Raw genomic sequence first — 21,870 nt, forward strand, 5'->3', positions numbered from 1 at the left:
TGTTTCCTGTCTTCTCTAGAATAAGTATGGCCATTTCTTATAACATTTTCTGCAAGAAAAGACAGAACACTATATAATGATACTCATTACATGCTATGCTCCTTAAAGGACTCAGAGCCATTGGGATCAGGTTTTTGGCATCATCTTTTTAGCTTATCAGACTCTCTTCCTGCTTTGTGTAGTAGAGGCTGAGCATTATTTTTCTACTTGGCACCATGTTCAGCTTCATGCTTTCCTAGATCTCAGACTGTGCTTGTTTTGTTCTTGTCTGCATTTTCTTTAGTGGGTCCACATTTTGCTAGAAGTGTAATACCCAAACTTGGAAACCTATTTCCAGCTGATATCTAATGAATACCCAGTATATTGGCTATACTGAATATCCTATTGGAAAGAGTGCTTTAAGTTTCTTACACATAGAGTACTTGTGTTTATATATATCAGTATAATATTTTTTATGATTGTTTCTGTTGTTTAAGATTCTGTTGTTTAGGATTGTTTCTACAGTGAGGAAGAGAACAGATATTTTCATATCAATTGTAGATGGAACAATAGTAAGCTTCTAATGCATAGCATAATAAATCACACGAAGAAAACAAATATATAGTTAAAAGGAGAAGTATAAGCATCCAGGTCTAAAGAATGTAGTTCAGGCAATTAAATACAAATAAAGGAAAGATATCTACTGCTCTTTCAGGACACAATACTTTAAATCAAAGTTTATTATAAGGTTGAATATCAAATAGTTATGTGCACTATTTTGTACATTGTAGGTAATTTTTGGAAATCTGTATCTATTTGTAGAGTAACTAGTGCACCAACAATTTTATGGGATCAACAGTTTACCTCAGAGTTGAGAGTCTCTTCTCAGAAGATACCTGTTGTAAGATCTTGTAATGTTTTGTCCAAGAAAGCTCTAAAATGAGTAGCAGTTACAATAAGAGACAATGCTGATCCTGGCTGAATCAGTGAGTTGCATGAAGACACTGACCCAATTAACAAGGTATAAAGAAGGTAGTATATGCATTAACTGCACCACTGGTGTGGGTGCTGGACAACATGACCTCCTGAGGTACCTTCCAACCTAACTGTTTTTGTGATTAGCAAAAAAAAGATGTAGCACTGCAGGAGCATAGACATGTGATCAAAATGGTTATTGTGGCACTTCGTATCATGCACCCCCATTCTGGTTACTGAATGCCCGCACAACAGAAAACAATTCTTTTTTGTTTTCTTCTGGAAAATGAATATTTCTAAAAAGCATGAAAGGTTTTGAGAAAAACTTGGAAGTCTGGAATGTTCACATACTGCAAATCTTTCTGCAAATCTTTTTTTGGAGATGATATCGAAATCTCAAAATGTTGCTGGTTTTCTGTTTAGAAAAAAGATAATAACAAAATCTGTTCACAGCATTATTTTGATAGCAGGATATTTAATTGGTAATTAAAGCTAATAAAGAGATTATGTCCAAATGTAACTCATAGATGACCCTGAGGAAAGATTTCAATTTTAAGATTCTAATGTCCTAATGTTACAGGAAACAGTTTAATACTACTATTTAAAGGAAAAGTAGTTCTATACATATGTGCATGCTTTCTTTTTTTTTTCAATTTTATCTCTCCCTATTTATTTATACACATGTATATTATATACATATATATGTGCATATTTATAAAAATATATAATATATAAAAATTGTGAAAGAATAATGATATAATGTAATGAAAGAATAATGATATAACAAAAGGATATGTTAAGCATGAGGAGAGATGAGACTCACGCAGAGTTATCTCTAACTAAACAGCTATGTGTTCAAAATGTGAATAAATTAACAAGAACTTCTGTTATTCTAGAGACTAATAGTGGTGAAACTGGTAGTCTAACTTGAAAGGTGGCAATGAGATAACACCCTTTGTATGGAAACATGGGCAAAATCACTCAACTTTACTTTGGTTGGATACAGTATTATTTTATAGTTCCAAAAGCTGGAAGTGTAATATATTAAAGTAGTTGATTCTTTTGTATGTACCTTTGCAAGCCTTTTGCTGTCCTAAATAATGTAATTAGTCAGCTGTCTTTATGCCCTCTTTAAATTTCCTAATTATAGGTGAAGAAAGGAAGTGATTTTGTTGGTATTGACCTAAGCAACAGCTGAACACTTCAGCTGTTGATATAGGATGAGGATTTCAAATTTACTTGATTTAATTATTCAACACAAACACTTCTATAGCAACAGTGGTAATAAATATGATTCTTAAATTTTTGTCTATCTAGGAGGCCCCTCAAGGAGCTGTGATCTTTCTGTTTATAATTTCTAGATGAAGATACCCTACTTCACTATATTCCAGATCAATATGACTTTCATGGACAAGTTCACTGAAATATATACAGACACTCAATTCAAAAGCATAACCCTAGATTTCTGAAATACAAGCTTAAGTGGCCATTCAGTTCTGGAGGCTGATATCTCATATATTATGAATCACAGTAAGAATGCCCTGAAATCTGTCTGAATACGTGCTCTTCTCAACAGTATTAAGAAACAGCAAGTTTTGCTAATGTCCCTCGTCACCGCAGTACTTTACATTTCTCTGTGGTTTCTGTGTTCTGTCCTAACAAACATACTGCATTTTTTCATACCACCAAAGCTTTTATTAAAGTTGATTTCAGAAGGAGAGAAGTACTATGTCAGTCTCTAAATGAGAACAAGTAAACATGAACACATTTATGAATTCAAAACAGAAGCAGTGTACTTAACTTCAGAGTCATTTTAATCCAGCACGGTTGATACAGATATCTTTCCAGAGTTATTGAATTGCACACTTTAAGGAGAAGCAAATATATGTTTCCTCAAGTATAAGTAAGCTTAAACACAGGAACACTTACAAATCACCTGTTAAATATAAGATTGGAAAACCTAAAATGGGTAATAATAAAATCATTTCTGCTACAGTAACTAGGAAAAAGAGTAGGCATTCAGGAAAACTGGAAAGGATGGAATATAATCTTATAAAACTGTAGGGATTTTAATATAAGAAATTATTTACTTCTCAAACTAGCCATCTAGATATCTTTACAGTGCTTATCTCTGCTATGTCAAAATACTGTCTGGAATTAGATCACACAGGAATCCTTACTGGTAAGTTTTGTGTAAATATGAGTCACTTGTGGAAGGCTAAAGGCAACACCATGGAAAATGCCAAAGATGGGACATGTTCTTCCAGAGGTAATAACAGCTGTTTGTATTTCTTTAATAAAAAGAGGATAGTTTAAACTGCTAAATATTTAAGAGCAACTGAATGCTTCTTAGATCTTTCTAAAGAAATGCAGTTACAGGAATATGAAGCATGAAACTTAGATATTAATATAGCACTTACAGATGCTTACTTACCTAGTTGCAAAATTTTAGAATAAAATTTAATTAAGAACAAACTATATGGAAACATATGGACAGTAATTAGACAGTCACAGATAGACAGTTACAGATAGACTGGAACTACATGGAAACTAAACTATGTGGAAACAGACTGTAAACTCTGCATCACATATGTGGTGAGTTGAACAGTCATATTCCTAAAAAAAAAAAATAATAATAATCTTGATAATGAAATAGTAAATACATGGGAAATGAGTGGTCCTTTATTTACTGGGCTCCTCAAAGAAAGTGTCCCATAGCTTATTATTTCACTTCCAAAACAAGGATTTGTTGTTCCTGCCCATGTGTCTAGTTTTCCAGTTGACTCAGAATGTAAGCAACATTACTAGTAATTTCACAAAATACGTTTTTGAAAATATACTAAATGTGAAAGCTTCTAACTAAAATTTTCCAAGATTGATCAATACTTTCTCTTAGTTTTTTCTTTGAGGAGATTTAATACAATATTGTTTTTCCTTTATTTTCCTTTTTGAAGCTGACTTCAAATTGAGTGAATCATTACATAATATTTTGTGTTTTGCTAATAGCTTCTAGATGTGTACTACTCATATTGTTATCATAATCAGTATTAACAGCTAATTTATGGTAAAGAATGCAGTAGTTTTGCAGTACAGTATATATTCCTTTTCTTACAGATGGGTGATTGAACAATTGAACGTGGCTAGTTGAAAGGAATCAGATCATTTAGGCTTATTTGATGCACAGTGAACCTATGAGAAATGTTGTCAGGTCCATTAAATGTCCCTTAAAATCCTTATACACAGTAAGAATTAAATTGCATGATCTTTTCTATGGTTCTCCCTATTATTTTTCTCCCTATTATCTGTTATTTTCATTTTAAATGACTAGGGAGTCTTTATGAACTTTTGGAGGCTGTAAATCCTCGTGGACTTTAAAATAACTTCATTGTACGTATAACTGACTTTTAATCACATATAGTATTGGGGGCGGGGTTTGTAAAAACAGTTTATTATACCAGTCAAGGATAAAATTTCTCTTTTATGTTGTAGAATTATGAAGCTAGCAATCACATTTTTTTACCTTGATGCAGCATTCCATTTTTGTGAGAACTGCTGTAATAATCTGACTACTGCTGTGAGCTTTGCCTGTATCTCTTGTAACATGTCGAGTCAGACAAGCAACAGTGATGAAACAGACTCATCTCTTCCGAAACAGAACAGTGAGTTCAGCTCACTAAGGCATGATGAAAATAGTTAAATAAAATTAAATACAACTTGGTGGAAGAGGGATAGTTTGGATTTTGAAAGCATTTTCCCACCTTCTGTGCTCTATAAGGTGATGTATAACCCACATGCTGCTATATTGAAAAAACTTCTGTTTTATGTGGTTAGTCCATTTCTGACTGAAAATGGCATGTACCGTGGAAGAAGTGGAACAAACTCAGGACATTCAGCCATTGAAACATTCTTGGCTTGAAACCTTGCACTCTGCAAACACAGAATGTGTCTATGACCAAATGCCACATCCTGGCTGCCTGTATTCAGGGCCTTCTGTTTAGAGGACATAGTGTGGATTTGTCAAGGGCTTATGACAGGTTCATTTACACATAGATGCCAAACAAAGATGGTTTAATATGGAAGCACATGTGCTACTTCCTCCCTAAGTATTTTTTCAGAGTTGACCCCAGTCATTCACAAAGGTAGTACAGCTGAGGTAACCAAGGCTAGTCTGAATGGGTCGGTGGCCAGAAGCCAGGAGCTTGACTCCAGTGGGCCAACAAGGTCAAGTTTAAGGACGAGTTAAGCCCAGATGGAGGTGCTTGTGTGCATAAGGAAGTCAGAGTGGATCAAAAGCCTGTGTTACACCTTCCACTGATGAAGGTGGAGGTTGAACATGAGTCCTTCACTGAACAGAAGAAAGGCCTTACTTGAACATAAGACATTAGAACTTGCACGCTATTTAATATCTGTACACTGTTTCCTAGTGTCACATATTTGACTTAATATTTTTGCAGGATTATTCTTATTCTCTTCTATTTATTTTTAATTATTTTGCCCATGTTATTTTTCTTTATTACTGGAAAGCTAAAGGTATCTGAAGATAACATCTACTCAGTGTTCTCGCTCTTAGATCCACGCCTCCAGCACTACGTTTGGTTTGACAGGACCGAGTAGAACATTCTTAGCATTTAGGATTTTTTTCTTTTTCAGTATTGCATCTTTGAGACTAGTCAGGCACCAACAGGGGCCTCATTACCTGTTGATAGAAAGAACATCTCTATGAACAGTTTAATAGCAATCAACAAGAAGAGACAAGTAGTTTGATCTCTGATTGAAGAATATATTTTTATTCAAAATAATAATTAAGCACATACTTAAGTTGCAATGATATGGAGTCACTATATGTTTAGTGAAAAGTGTATGGATAAATTAATTCTACAGTTGAGGCTTTAGAGTAATATATGATAATGGGATTTGTTTTGAGGGTTAAATGCTGAAACAAGGGACTTACTGAGGTAACTAAAGAATTCTTTGAGTAGAAGGATGCACAAGCTTAATTTTTAGTTGTTTGCTTAAGTGAACAGGCATATACTTAAAATCAGATCTGAGAAATGTTTTTAAGAACATAATGTTTTTAAGAAGATATTGGAAATATTTGTATGCTTTAAAATTATTTATAAATGATTCCGCAGGAAAAGAAAAATTGGAATGAAATATTTGTATGTTTCACTTGAAAATTATGTTTTGTTGTGGCATTTGCTTTAATTTTCTTTTTATAGGATTTAAGAGCTTGATGAATTCAAAACACATTTTTAGAGAGAAAACCAAAGTATTCACATTTTAGGCTGATATAAAAAATTTTTTCATTTATTTGATTTGGCTAAAAAAACAGAAATAGTGAACTAGCTGCCCAATTCCAGACTTGCACAGTCACTTACTTACTTACTTTCCTGAAATGAGGCTTTATATATGTGTATATTTATATACGTGTGTGTGTGTGTGTGAATGACACCTGAGGGCTGTGCTGCCATTCAGAGGGACCTGGACAGGCTGGAGTGATGGGTAGAGGGAATCTCCTGAAGTTCAATAAAGGGAAGTGCAGGGTCCTGCACCTAGGGAGGAATAACCCCATGCATCAGTACAGGTTGGGGACTGACCTGCTGGAAAGCAGCTCTGCGGAGAAGGACCTGGGAGTCTTGGTGGAGAAGAAGTTAACCATGAGGCAGCAATGTGCCCTTGTGGCCAAGGCCAATGGTATCCTGGGTTGCATTAGGAAGAGCATTGCCAGCAGGTCAAGGGAAGTGATCTTCCCCCTCTACTCAGCCCTGGGGAGGCCACACCTGGAGTACTGTGTCCAGTGCTAGGCTCCCCAGTACAAGAGAGACATGGAGTTACTGGAGTGAGTCCAGCAAAGGCTTACTAAATCCCCTGATGAGGGGACTGGAGCATCTCTCATATACTGGGACTGTTCAGCCTGGGAAAGAGAAGGCTGAGGGGGGATCTTATCAATGTGTATAAATATCTGAAGGAAGAGTGTCAAGAGGATGGGGCCAGACTGTTTTCAGTGGTGCCCAGTGACAGGATGAAAGACAACTGAAACACAGGCAGTTCCATCTGAATAGGAGGAAACCTTTTCTACTGTGAGGGTGACAGAGCACTGGCACAGGTTGCTCAGAGAGGTTGTGGAGTTTCTATCCTTGGAGACATACAAAAGCCATCTGGACAGGATCCTGGGCAATGTGCTCCAGGTGATCTTGCGTGAGCAGGATGATCTCCAGAGGTCCCTTCCAACCTGAACCATTCTGTGATTCTGTAAAGATGTTTCTGGATACTGTACTTTAGTTCTGTATGTATTTCATGATCAATATTCACTTTGGAAGGTGCATTTTGCAGTTTATGAAACAAAAGATCGATATTAAATCTGAAAACCATAATCTGTAATTTCAGTGAACTTGTAGTATTACAGTTATCATTCACATACTTTAATCTTAATAGAGAAAGGTATCAAAATGCAGTATACTGTTTTAATTATCATCTCTTCCATGTAACATTTCAGTGAATATACTACTGCCTTAGGATACCACTGATATGAACAATTCCTATTCTTTCTTCTACCTACCTCTGGTTGAACGTAGTTCCTTCATGAATTTCAGAAATCTAATTAAATAGAAGATACTATTTGAATTTATTACCATAACAGTCCAGGTAGAAGAAAAAAATTATAATTATTCCATGCAGGCAAATTAGAGACCTAGACCATACGTGTTCACTCAGATCATTTGTTCAGGAGAGAACCACCTGAAATCTTTCTGAAGATGGATGGTGTTTTGGACTTTGGGTTTGGAGCTTGCTTTTACCATGGTGCTTTAGTGTGGAAGCTGAAGAAGCAAGCAGCTGGACAGAAAGCATCCTCTGGTCTGTAATACAGACTCACAGTGCACTGAAAGATACCGATTAAATTCAGAAGAAAATTCATGCAGATATTTTGGGGCAGAAGCACAACCAAGAATCATACAGTATATTTGATGGAAAGAGCAAATGTAGTGATCCTTCTGCTGGGAGATAGTGTCATATGGAATAATATGAGAAATTTAATAACATCCTTTGGCAATTTCAGAAGAGTTCTATTTTTGATCTTTTCACTGTTCTTATCTTCTTTGTACTGATTTATGAATTAAAGACTTTTTAGGCTATTTTAGGAAATATATCTCTTCTTTCCTTATAACTCATTTAATGTATATACTTCTGCTATTTCTGGCATCACCTCAGTTTGTCAAGTAAGTATTCCAATTTTCATATCTACAGCTGTTACAACGTTTTTTGCATTCTATAATGGTATGTAATGGAAACTGAGTTACCTATTTTGGAAGAAAAGATTGAAGATACCAGATTTGCGTTTAATTTATTTCTATATAAAATGTTACATATTCATAACTTGTCTGACTTTATATTATGCTATTCAGCTCAGTAGGCTTTTTACCTGTGATATTAATCATATGTGTATTAGAGCTAACCTTACACCTTAGAATATTGCAATTATGTGAGCAGATTCATCTTCCTTTACATTTTACTGCATTCCTCAATTTATTCACCAAGTGATTAATTAATTTTAAAATGTGTGCAACTATTTTCAACTGAAAAATATTGTACTCATTCTTAAAATATTATCAGGTTTATATTGAGTAACATGTAAAGACTTTCTGATACTATTAACCGTATCCTAGAAATGCTGCATTTTTATCAATTTAACTAAGTTTGCACTGACTTTTAATGGGGTCCTAATTATTCTTGCCTGGTAGAACTTTTTTTTATTGTTTAACAATAAACATAGCTTGCTCACAACTGTAACTGTTGCTTTTGCTACTTACTTATTGCTACTTACTTCTGTCCTTATACAATAGATGAGTATTTTTACTTTTATTTTCAAAAGTAATGAACTTATTGGCTATAGTTAGGAATGTATCTCAAATAATAAATAACAGTAGTAATGTAGCATTTTCAAATTTTCTAAAGATATATTAAAAAAAAAGATGCTGTGTTTCTCATTACACCATCTTAGGTGCCATGTGTTTCCTTGAAAAAGTGAAGTTTTAAGTACTTCCATGACTAAAGTTCCAATTTTATGTGTCTTAACTTCTAGTATAGATATTTTTCTATAAAGACAAAGTCAGATGAGGAAGAACTGATTTACTAAGCGTGCATAAAACTGAAAATGTTTTCCTCTAGTACAAATTTATTCACATAATCACACATTCACAAGTTATACCACTCAACACTATTGGGTGAGGCACATGAATTACAATGAGATGAGAATTTACTGTTCATCAGCTGACCCATGATAACATTCATACGGGCTCTCTTTGCTGGCAACAAATACAAGATAATCTGTGTTACGTTAAACCCCTTCCCTTAACTAAAAAGGTAACTACATGTGTCTCAGTTTTTCTTAATTGACTTCACACTGAATATTATTTGCTTGGAAATCACTGAAAGAATCACATTTTTAGCAGTTTGGCTTAAGATTATGATAACGAGACATACAAATACCTGGACTTCTGCAGGAAATTCAAGTTATTTGCATTTTTCTCCTAATTTCCTAAAGTAGGTCGAAAGTTAGTCTATTTTATCACAGTGTGTGTTGACACTTCACACAGATCATCTGATAAACTGTCAATGCAGCTGATGTCACAAACCTGCTTGCAATGAGAAAGTCATACAAAAGCCTTCACTAATTTTTCTTTTAGTCAGTGCTAAAAGATAGACGGGCAGAAATTTAACTGAACTGTAAAGCTTTTCCTGTTATATCTTTTGATATACAAAGCACATTTAATTAAAAAAAAAAGGAGTCATCCCCAGGACTTTTCCACATGTCTTCTATGTTTTGAAATGCATAGAGCTTATTGCCCCCACCAGATCAGAAAAAAAATGGCAAATTCTGGCAGTAATATAGGCTCTCAGAGTTATTAGGCAATTAGTATCAAAATGGTATTTTTTGAAATTGGCAAGAGACGCAGAGGACAGTTATAATATCATCTGCCTTCTAAAAGTCACAGCAGGGCAGGAAAAGGTTTGGGTTTTTAATTTTTTTAAAAGTTAAGGAAAGAATTTTCTCCTGTTTATGCTTTTCCTTGATGCCAGTTGCTATGCTTTTGCGGTTGCTAATTGCACTTACCCATTTGCCTCCGTTTATTTTTTGGCTTATATAAAATGTAAAACAGTATTTGTTTATAAGAAAACAACATTTGTTCCATTGATATAGTCTGCAGTGAAAAATATTATGAATTTGTTGTTGCAGTAGTTTTCCTTTCAAGTTGGACTCAGTGCCAGCCATATAGGGGAAAGCACTTTTATTGGTAGAATGTTCTAATAAACAATTTATTCTGAAAACCTGCTTTTTTGCTTGTAATATCTGAAGGGAAATAGTGAAGAAGCAAAGCCAGTGTCAAAAGCAAAGCCATCTGCAAAACAGATTCATCCCTGTTACGTTTGCCTGTGTGACGTTTTCTGATTCTTTTAGAATTAAAACAACTTTTCATTTGAAAAAAGAAATTTCTAGCAATTCACAGCAATAAAGCAGGCTTTGAAATCATGAGTTAACTGTAAAATCTCCCCTTAAGCTGCCTATTTCTGTAAAAGATCTCATAAAATAGTTTAGATGGTCTTAAGTATCAGAACTGACTACAAGCTTGCTGATCATTCCAGGGAATGGAGTGGAGAATGGGATGAGAGAACAGCCTGTGAGGGATTCTCACACTGAAAATGAGTAGAAAAAGAGATGGAAAATCACAGAGATAAACAGAGCTAGAAATGAATAAAGCAGAATAGGGAAGAAAAATGGTAATAATACTGGAACAGAGAAAATCATTTTTGTTACAGGACCATAGTAAATACGACACTAACAATCTGAAGTATATATGGTTAGAAGTGTCCACCATTTCTTCACACCCCCACCCCCAGTGGAACCTGACTCAGTTACATTTTTCTGGATGAGATATCCATGTTTGATTTGGGAGGATTATTATTCTTAATTGCTGTCTAAGTCTTCTTCAAAAACTGCTATGAAAATCTGTCTGCTCTCAATGTGAGATTCTCTTTGCTCCTCATGAGGTCTGTTTTTTTTTTTTTTTTTTTTTTTTGTGAATATAGTTCCCATCTCACTGTAGCTCCCATTGCATTCTAGGAACCGGGAATTAGAAAAACAGTGCTTAGGTTTCTCACAGCAAAAAAGATCCAGAAAATGATATGGGTAGCATAGAGTATGAAGAATAATTCTGAGAAGAATCAACGTCTGGAAAACAAACTATAGTTTATACTAAATCCTGTTTTCATCCAGGATATCTTTATTTACAACAAATACTTCCTTAATATGTTAATGCCATGTTAAATTAGTTGTGTTTGAACAAATATGCTCATTATTAGAATACTACATATATTCCTGTATGCACCTTTGCAAATGTTCCTTTGATAGTAACAGCAGTACTCAAGGACTCCACAGTGTATTTTGTAAGCCAGGAATATGTGTAATTCTTCTGAGGTAAATATCTCTCTTAGAGCAACAGCTGTTTCCTTTTCAGTAAAAAATATCAACTTATTTAGCAGTAGTTTACAAGAAATGGAGAAAATCACAATATTGGTATTCTCAGTGAAATAAAGGCAGAAATTAAGGTCACTAGCTAGCATGGAATTTGGGTAGAATATTGAGACAAATATTTCTATCAGTGTAAAAAGAGATAAATTATCTCAAATTCCACATAATCTATTGGGAGCAAATAAACTCCAGTGTTCAATAGTCTTATATCAAATAGCATAGTTTCTTCTGGAAGTATACTTTCTCTTACTCTCATGGTAAGGCATTAGTTTAACAATGAATTCATGGCTTGAGCAAAACTTACTGACTCAAAAAGCATCATCTTTGGCAGCAGCAGTTATTTTATGGGATTCTCATCCAAGTATTCAGCCAGCCTAATCCTGCTTAGCTTTTGGAATCTGATGCAATTACGGGCTATTGTGATAAGGCAAAAGGCTTACTACCCAGATTTATTTTATAGTAATGTGAAGTCAGAACTTGCTGTGTTTAGATACAGTATTCTCCCCTTTTTCTTGGCAATATTATGTCAAGTAAGTCTTTCTCATGCTTTTACAGATTCCTATATTTGCCCTCTAGTTGCCTTTGTATGTTTACCTTCTGTTTGTGTAGCTTCTTAGCTCTGCAGTAATCTTGAGAGAGTAAATAAATAAGAGCTATACAACTGTTTTGAATTATGTGCCAGCGGAGAGGAGGAGGGAAACAGAAAGTAAAATCAAGCAATCCATAGTTAGACTACAAAGCCTACATCTGTGCTCTTGGCTTTCTGATCACCACGGAGTGACACTAAATCACACTTAATTAATTGCATTAATTTCTTCAAATGATTTAACATTTTTGGTATGCTCCCACAGATTCTTCTGTCGTAATAATTGCACATGTTTAATTACTAACAAAATAATACCTTTCACTTGCAAACAAAGAAGTGCCAATTTTTTTGGTATAAATCATGGTTTCCTAAAATTTCCCAGATTACTACTGCTAAAAGCAGCAACATTAGTAGTTGTATTTTGACCCATGCACATATATTTAGTTTCTAGACAACTATGATCCCACTCCCATGACCTGACTTTACCAACTTTCCTAGTGTTACAAGAAAAACACCGCCTTCTATTATGTGCAGACCCTGCCTGCCCAATGAGTAGAACAGAAAAAGACTCACTTTATTAGTATTTCTTTTATTGAAGAAAATCTGAAGTTTACAATTGCTAGCACATATCTATGACAAAGGTGTTGTAGACAATTCCTGGTGTCAGTTGCATGCACGTGACTGTGACCTATGCCAAACTGCAAGGAGGACTCCATCTAAGAGTGATCAGCTCTTGCACAGATACTTGGATGGTGGGTAGGTGTCATTATGTTATCTGCACACTGTTATAGTTCATGCTGTTCTTTACATAGTCCAAGTTCAAAATACTTCTGGTCTTCCAGGCCAAAACAGTTTTATCTTGAATTAACTTTGTAGAAGCAAGAGCATATGCAGCTATAAGAGTACCAGCTAAAATATTGTTTGGCAAGATGGCATTAGCTTTTTAACAGTTCGTTAACCTACTCACATAAAGTAACTAATCACTAATCTGCTGTGAGTCAGCAGGAGATTCATTCTGCCACTAAGGCATTCAGGGATGTTGAGGAGGGTAGTGGCATTTTCTGTATCACTGCTGAATATCCCACTCCTTCATTCACATAGGACCTATTATCGTCTCTCCAAAGGTCTCCGTGCTACATCCTGACTTGACCTGCTCCTGTATCCAGTACTTGTCTCACCTCACTTCTCCTGTGCATGTCTCACATTGAGTTGATTTCTACAGTGTGTCAGACTTCAGGCTTGTGTACATGTAGGGTCTACAAGTGATTTCCTAAGTGGGTGTGTAGGCAGACACAGTACTTCAATAACATGAAGCCATCTTTTTCTGCCTGCTCCACAGGCACTGAGAGAAGTGAGGAAACCAGTCCTAAAATTTCCCATGTACTACCAGTAGTTTACTTACTACAGTGTGGGCAACCTCGTGCTTTAGAATAATGACATGGTGTTTTGAAACACATTTTATTATTGAGTGAGTTAAAAGCTTTTCTTTATATGATAAACTGGACACATATGAAAAGGAGGAAGACTAAGCTGAGGGAACCTCATATTCAAGAATAGAAATTTGGACCTTTTTTTTGCTTTAAACAAAGAAATGGAATTTAACATAGTACTGTAAAGAACATGTGCACTTAAAAAGCTTTTCCAACAAGGTATTTTTCAATGTCTGAAGGAAGAGAGTTCTACTTTCAAATATTGATTAGAAATGTCAAATTGTTTGTCCTTAAAGTATAGTAATAAATCAAATGGCAGCAAGTGTCTCTTTACAGTCATGATGGACACTTTGACTAGTTCATGGGAGAGGAGGGAAAAACACATCTGTACAGCTTTAAGGAGTCTCTTGTACTCTGGCTACCAATTTCTCCAGTCTTTGTTTTATTTCATCTGGTTTCTTAATTAATGATTTTCATTTTCCTTATGAAGTGAATACTTATGCCTATATTTAAAGTTAAGCCTATGAGTTGAGAGGTCCGTAAAGTCAATGAAGCTAATCATATGCTTAAAACTGATCATGTTTTTGTGCAAAACTAATACAGTGTCAGAGAACTTACTGCTTTGTATATTTCCTATGTAATTCAGGAATTTAACAATTTTTGAAAAATTAAATGGAAATATTTATTTTGATAAAAGTAGGAAAATATGCACAATAAACTATTTGAAGAATCGAATCTGTATTAGGAACTATGATTTGTGCATGAATTAACATGTGGTAGGTCAGGATTTCCCTAGCATCTGTTCTGTAAAATTTACAGCTTCACAACCTTACAAAGTTTAGAAAATTTAATACAGCTCTCCTCCAGCCAAAATTACTTCTACTTCCTTTTTCTTCTCATCAAGTGCAAAATAATTTCACATAGTCCATGACTCTTTCTGAATTTTTGAGTGACTTCAATGATGGGCAACTTGCTTTCAGGAAAGTGTCTCAAGTCTGATACATTCTTAAAAGTAAGAAATTTTTATTTGATTAATTTCATATCATTTCATCTACGTCATTCCCTTTGGACTTCCCAGATGCTTTCTTCCTACTGCAGTATCATTTGTGAATTTTATCAGTGTACTTTTAAAGCTTTTTTTTTATAAAAAGGATAATTAAGATGAAGACTAAAAGTGTTTTAACACTAATTGCTGCAGCATACATTTAATGTTCTTTTAAAGCCTGGTACATTTCTGCTTGTAACTACTTTGTGCTTATTTTCTTTTGAAAGTGTTTTTTTTTTTTTTTTTTTTTGGCCATGTTCAGTTCAAGATCACTGAAATTATTGGTATTGGTACCAAAATTACATATTATTTCAAGTGAAACTTGACTCCACATAAATTGGAACATTTTACTTGAAGTTAGAAATGTTTTTGTTGTGTAGAGAGCATATAATTCCAGTGAAAACACCAGTGAAGTTTTAAATGATATATCCACTTGTCTTCAATATTTGAAATATGTCCTAGAGAAACAGAACTGTCTTTTTCTCTCTTTTTCTCTCTTATTTTAGTAGCAACTAGGTTAATTCCCTGAACCACAGCTTCTTGTCAATTTTTTTTTGTAGATTTATACATTTTTGCGAGAAACTGAGTAATTCCCTTAGAGCTGGCATTCACCTAGGTCGCAAAATTATTTGTTTTAAAGGGGTAGTATCTGTTTAGTCTTTCAGATAACATCAATTTGTAATACACTTGTAACCTATAATATGAGTTCTGCATCTTTTCGCACGTCTTTGCAATTTGATTTGGGCAAAATACTTTTGTTAGAAGCCATCTTTGATTTTAAATTATAGACCATTGGCTGAAATCAAAATAAGAGACTTTCAAAGATGGTTTGCCAGACTACCATCACTGGCCATGATGACAGCTAGTGCCATTACAGCAACCATGGAGGTTTCTACATTATTGTTTTGGTTTGGAGCAATATTGCATTTTTGGAGCAAATCTCCTGATTGTCCTTATTTTCAATGTTTTGTTTCAGATCACAGAACATTTGGTATCAATCCTGTAACCCACCTTCTCTCAGTTACTTTGTCTGGGCACACACAACTGTGCAGAGACTCTGCAAGAATATAAATGCTTTGTGCTCTTAAGCTGTAATATATATTGGCTTATACACACGATACATTGGTATTGCAGTACTCATTACCCCTGGGGGACACCTAGTGAGTCTTTGCTGGCCTGGAAGTCATCAGCCAGGTGGGGAAGGTTCAGCCTCCATTGTTCCCTGGAGGAGATTTGATCTTCAGTGTTGCTGAATTACCATCTTCCAGTTCCCTGCTTTCCTCTCTTGAGATTTTCTACCTTTTCATGTCAGTGTTTTTCCTCTTCCATCTTCAGCTGCAAACTAGCCCCGTCAGAACAATCTTACCTGTGTCTGTAATTTTGACTTTCTTATCTGCATGATGCTTATCTGCATATTTTATTATAGCTCTTTCTCAAAATGTAGCAGTTTTCACAGAAGTCTGAGTCAAGATTATACGGCTGTGCTGCACCAGAATTAGGTAGTGGGTCATGGCTAGGTCAACAACTAGGAGGACGGTTACAACTACCAGCCTCTGGCTCTTCATGATTCACTCTTCCACCAGCAACTCATCTTCCACCCAAACCTCTCCTGGCTCAGTAGGCTTTCCCTTCTTGCTGGCCGTTCTGTTGTTTTCAGAACTTTTTTTCAAACTCCTTGTGCCCCCACCTCTCTTTTATTGTGCTTCTTTTGTCAAGTGTCACCATTTCCAGTTAAAATCTTTCCAATGGTGACATCAGCTGCTTTGGTCTCCCAGACAAGCCAAGAAGAGAGGCCCTCAAGGAAACAACACTGCCTGCTGCATGACATCCTCATCATATTGGAGGCCTGTAGGTTAGTTGAGTGGCAGCCATTGAAGTATGTGTGATTACAGCTGCTTTGCTGCAGTGATTTGGAGCGTGGGTCCTGCCATCACCCCCACACAGACCAAATAATATCCAGGAGGGCCAGGACTGCTTCATTAAGGGTGCCCTCCTGGAGAAGGTTGAAATCTTACTCTGTTGGTATTACACCTTTGTTCAACTGAAGTTGAAGTTCTGCTTCACTGTAAGGAGGTTCAAATAGCAGGTACCATTGTATCACTTGTAAGTAAGGCCTACTTCTGCCGATGTGGCCCATTATAGCTACTGCTGGCATCAGGAGTATGTCACTGTGTGGCACAAACAACAGGATGCTGGTGCGTCTCTGGATGGGCTGCTTAGGGGCCAACATCCCAGAAAGTGAAGGTTTGTGCAATAGCTTTCCTTAGGCAGCTTTGCCTCACCTGGGCTGTGGGACCATTCAGTCTGGGAGACCAGACTAACTAGTCTGAAACAAAACTTCTGAAACCCATATAGCATAGGTATAAGGAGTGTCAACAACAGCTGCTTGAGCTGCTGACCCATTTCTGTTGTGCTTCATTATTGCTCATACAAACACATACAGTATTTCTCTGTTCACTGCTCAAGCTCATACAGTGGGCACGGCATGCCTCCTGCACCCTTTGACTTTATCCTCTCATACCTCAGCTAGAATTTCAATCCTATTCACTATCCTGTCCTACACAATCGTATATGTGACTGTTCATATACTTAAGTTAACCACATCAATCTTGGTAGGATCAGAGCCTTGCTTTTAATTAAGTACTAAATTCCAAGAGGTAAATGTCCTCAAATTCCACTAAAAATTACGAAATTTAAAAATCAGTGAGTACACCTCCGGAAATGTCATTGTTTGTACCTATACAGAATTATTTTTCCTTACAGTTTCATTACAGTGTTCCCATTAATTCTGCAAGGCAGGACACATGCAAATCACACACTGAAATAATGTATTATGTTACTCTCAGGAACAAAGCTAACTCAAACTTCATATTAAAGAGTGGTATTATATTCTAGGCACAACCTCTTTAATTATAGCAGTCCCTGTAAATTTGTTTGGGGGGAAAGGAGCTGCTAAGCAGTTTTCAAAATTCCTATTTTCCTTTTGTAGAAGACTAATGAAAAGTGTGAAATACGCTTTCCACATAATTTAATGAAATCCTGCATTAGTGAGAAATTACACTTGTGCTCCATATTAAATAAGTTCTTTGTGCATGGAAAGTAACTCTTAATTTGCTTAAAATTGGAAGGAATCTATTAGCTTTACAGGATGGTAACTGATTGCTGTGCCACTGGTATTTTTCACAAGCAAAGCAGTTTCAGATGACTGTTATAAACAGTACACTAAACCAAGTGCTGAAAGGCAATATAGCGTTATTTTTCACTACCTTTTTCAATTCAAATGTACTCTCTTTGTAATCCCACAGCTGACCAAACAGGAATGTTATTCATAGGAGATGCAATAATACAGGTCAGTAAACATTTGCTTGCTCTGCAGACACGTTTGTTTCATACTTGGCTTTATGTTTATTTCTTTAGCCAGCTTACACATTGCAAATCGTTTTCTCTCTATCATATCTGCTTTTAGGTTAATGGTATTAATGTAGAAAGTGCTACCCATGAAGAAGTGGTAAGTCTTTCTACTTTGATTTTTTGATAACATGGAGAATATTGTGTCCATACTGTTTTTTCTCTAGCTTTGTACCATAGCAGTTTATTTTTTCACTGTAAAGACACAGTGCTTTAGCCAGGTCTGTCAGGCATGTGAACATTAAGAGTTTTATTTTGGCTGTTCACATTATTTATAGTTTCTTTATAGGTACCTTTTTGTGACTGTTCTTCACATTAGGATACATGCACTTGTGGCACAAACGTACTGTTCCAGAGTCCAGTCTCCTTTATCATTTACTATAGTTTTTACATTCCTTAGAAAAAAAAAAAATTTAAAGCAGAAAATAAGGCAAAAATGCCAAATCTTGGTAGGTTATGTCCATTCTCTTCAGTGGAGCCCAACTGCTCTTCCCAGAATATGAACTTTATCAGTTTCACCAATGAACATACGATGAATTTTTTCTTTCTGTGAACTGTACACTGGGCTACTTGCCATAAAAATTGAATAGAATGCAAATAAAAAATTAAAAGAGCTTCACTATTTAAGAATTAATGTTAAACATATAAAAAACATACATCACCTTCTTAGGCATGCTACCACAGGTACTCAACAGTCCTGTGGGTATGCACAATTACAGTCTCTCAGGGAAGGCAAATACATTGAATAGTCTTTTTTATATATATATATGTATTTATATATGTATGTATGTATATGTACGTGTGTGTGTATTTGTAACTTTATTTATTTATGCACAGAGGTATGATCTTTATGGAGTATGACTTCGTTATAGTCCCTGATCCACTGGTATTGTAGGTGGTCCTAAAGGGTTTAGGTACTCTGATAATACTTTTAAACAGTACAAAAATTCTCAGCTTTTTAGCATTGCAGGAACAAGGATTGAATTACTGTAGTAAAGAATCTATTTTAATTGATTGTAAGAGCAACATTGAAAAATTAGATTATGTGAGGTGAGTGTCATGTTCCTGCTCAGGTATTTAAAGTCTTTGATACCCTTTGCCTTCAGTACGATTAAAAAGGACTCAAGTTTTGCAGGTTATATGTGTGCGTGTATATATATACACACACATATATATATGTATGTGTATGTGCACATGTGCACACGTGTATATATATATGTATAATATTATATATAATTTATATGTGTATTGTGACCACAAGGTGGACAAGAGAGGGTCAGATACCAGCGGAGAGAGACACTCAAGGTTCATAAGGGGTTAAGCAGGATAAGTTTAACAAAGGACTTACTCTACAGACTGCATGGGGAGCCCCAGGAAGCACGAGGAGGGGTTGCCAATGGGAGGCTGCTGGAGGCACGGGTAGGACACACAGGTCAGACGCCCAGGTGGGAGTCAACTTGTTGTTCCTAAGGACCCCTTATATCTACTAGAACTGTTTCCTCATCTCAGCTGTGCTAACCTGAGTAGCTACTGTCTGGAAAGCAGCTAGATGTTGTTGACAAAATGGAATATGCATGCCTGACCTTGATGGGAATTTGGTCAGTGCATAGTTTCACGCAGTGGGCCTGCTACTATGTACGCTGCCAGTCACTGATTCCTCACCAGATCTTCAGCAGGTGTTCTCACTACATGTATATACACCTACATTCATGCGTATATATATATAGTTATGTAGTTATTGTTGCTGTGGGCTGTATTGCTTAGCACAGTGTACCTGTTTTGTGTTAGGAGTTCTCAAGTGTTACAGAAATATCACTAGTACATAAAAATAAGATTTATCATTATATTTAGACTGTGTCTAAATGCTGGGGCAATAATGGGAGGAACAGAGAAAGCAGTGGTGATAACCCCATTCAAATTTCAGCTTATCCTGTATGTCATTTTAAGACAGTATTCATCAGATTTGGGGGAAGTTTAAAAGAAAGAAACTTTCTTTGAAAGAAAGAAGCTTCCCCCAAATCTGATGAATAGTGTCTTAAAATGTAAGAAATGTAGTTAAACATTGGTTGCAGATTTTTCTTCTTTTCTGAAGATTCTTTTAGATTGTATCTGTAGGACCAAGATGCACTTCCTACCTTCAAGTCTGAGTGCACATATTGTACACATGCTAACTCCAAGCTCATACTGCCAGATGTTAGAGGGATAGAGATAATAAATAACCCTAATATAAATCTTTGTACCTAATAAGACTAAATGTAAATGTTGAAGCAAAAAGGAGAGGAATAAAAAAAAAAAATACAAAGATATACGAAGTTAAAAAGTTGACCTACAAAGATGTCAGCTGCAGGCTGGGATGAGAATAAGGCACACACTGCTGTATCACGGTTTTCATGTGAAAACCAGTATGTGCGGATTACAGGGGAGCTGCACCACTATGAAAAGTCCCCTTCTCTAGAAAAGATTGTCCAGGATTGTACAGCATGCTATGGAATGCACTTGTAGCTTGTGCATAGCTTTTGAATCTGGTGAAGTTCCTTAAGAGAAGCCAAACTGTTATTCATGAAGTAAAAGTATGAATGTGATAGATAGGTATCTCCTTTTTTTTTCTGAGGCTCACTCATGTCGATTTTTGAGAAGTGTTAACAGCATGTAAGTTTTTGCTAAGTTTAGAGGAATCCTGAAGTTAAAGAATGGAATTAAGATAACTAGTGCTAGTACCGTGTACTGACTCTTTCTGGCATATTCATGGTCATTATAATATTCAAGAAGGGGGCTAAGGTCTTCAAGTGAGTTCTAAGGAGGTATAGTACAGTAAAAAAGGATCTAAAGATTGGGAAGATTATCTGATATTTCTAAGGCCAGTAATTTCACAGAGCATTCAGTTTGCTTAAAATAAAAATTATTAAAATGTTTTCTATATTGCTTTATAGAATTAAGATGTTAAGAGCTTCTCTCTTCTCCTAATTAAACGGTAGCATCTCAAACTCTCTTATCTCTTCATTGAAAAGGTTTGTGTTGGGGGGTCAGTAGGGCTGTTCTGTTTTGCCGAAAAAAATTAAAATAGGGAATTACTTTCTTCTTCTGAAACATGTTATTCTTGTATATAATACCTTCCATAGCGTTTTCAGTGCTTAGATGCTTGCAGCCGTACCCCAGATTAGAAAATACTTATCAATTGCTACTTCATATTACCTATTGGAATCTAGGCAAGAGATAAGCCAGAAGTTGCTAGCTGAATTTCCAGAATGTTTTTACCAACACATGTAATCTGGTTGGGCTAAAGTATTGATTCTGACAGTATTTCTTATACTTTCTCCTCCAATTCATACTCCACCATAGTTTAAGAATCACTTGTATTTACATCCTCAGACTAATGTGTTGGCATGCACAGAGGAGAGGAGATGGCTGAGATGGGAGTAGGCAGTGCACAGAGCAGAGAGAACCTATGGATTTTGGATGCTACTGACACATCACCAGCTCTTGTCTGAGAGTGTCTGAATGGCTCCTAGCAGTAATATGTTCTCATTGCATCTGTTCCCTGTGCTGGCATTAGATGCAAGGCATTAGACAGGGATTACTACCTTAATCCTATAATTATGAAAAATTTTGTTTTTTAAAGGGAATGGACACACACCATTCTCGCTGATTTAAAGAAAAATGGGGGTCAATACTATGTTTATTTTTTTCATTTATTGTTCTGATTATTTCATGTGGCTTTGAAGCACAAACCATGACAATGTTTTCTCCTGCATTTAACATTGTTTAGTTTTAAATTGGTTTAGTTCATTTATCAGATTGACTGTATGCAGGGAATGATTTTACACACTATGAGATTAGGTAGACTACTGGCTCCTAAGAGAATGGAGGATGTTTTATTTCTTGTTTTTATGTATGTTGCATTTTCTTGAAATAATGGTTC

The 21,870-nt window shown here is 35.7% G+C and overlaps 1 pseudogene; it reads left to right on the forward strand.

The window, feature by feature from the left end:
- LOC135325814 (gamma-2-syntrophin-like) overlaps positions 1-21,870 on the forward strand; it is a 172,637-nt pseudogene that overhangs the window by 26,791 nt on the left and 123,976 nt on the right.

Source organism: Dromaius novaehollandiae, unplaced genomic scaffold (assembly GCF_036370855.1).
Source record: "Dromaius novaehollandiae isolate bDroNov1 unplaced genomic scaffold, bDroNov1.hap1 HAP1_SCAFFOLD_30, whole genome shotgun sequence".
Taxonomy (NCBI): Eukaryota; Metazoa; Chordata; class Aves; order Casuariiformes; family Dromaiidae; genus Dromaius; species Dromaius novaehollandiae.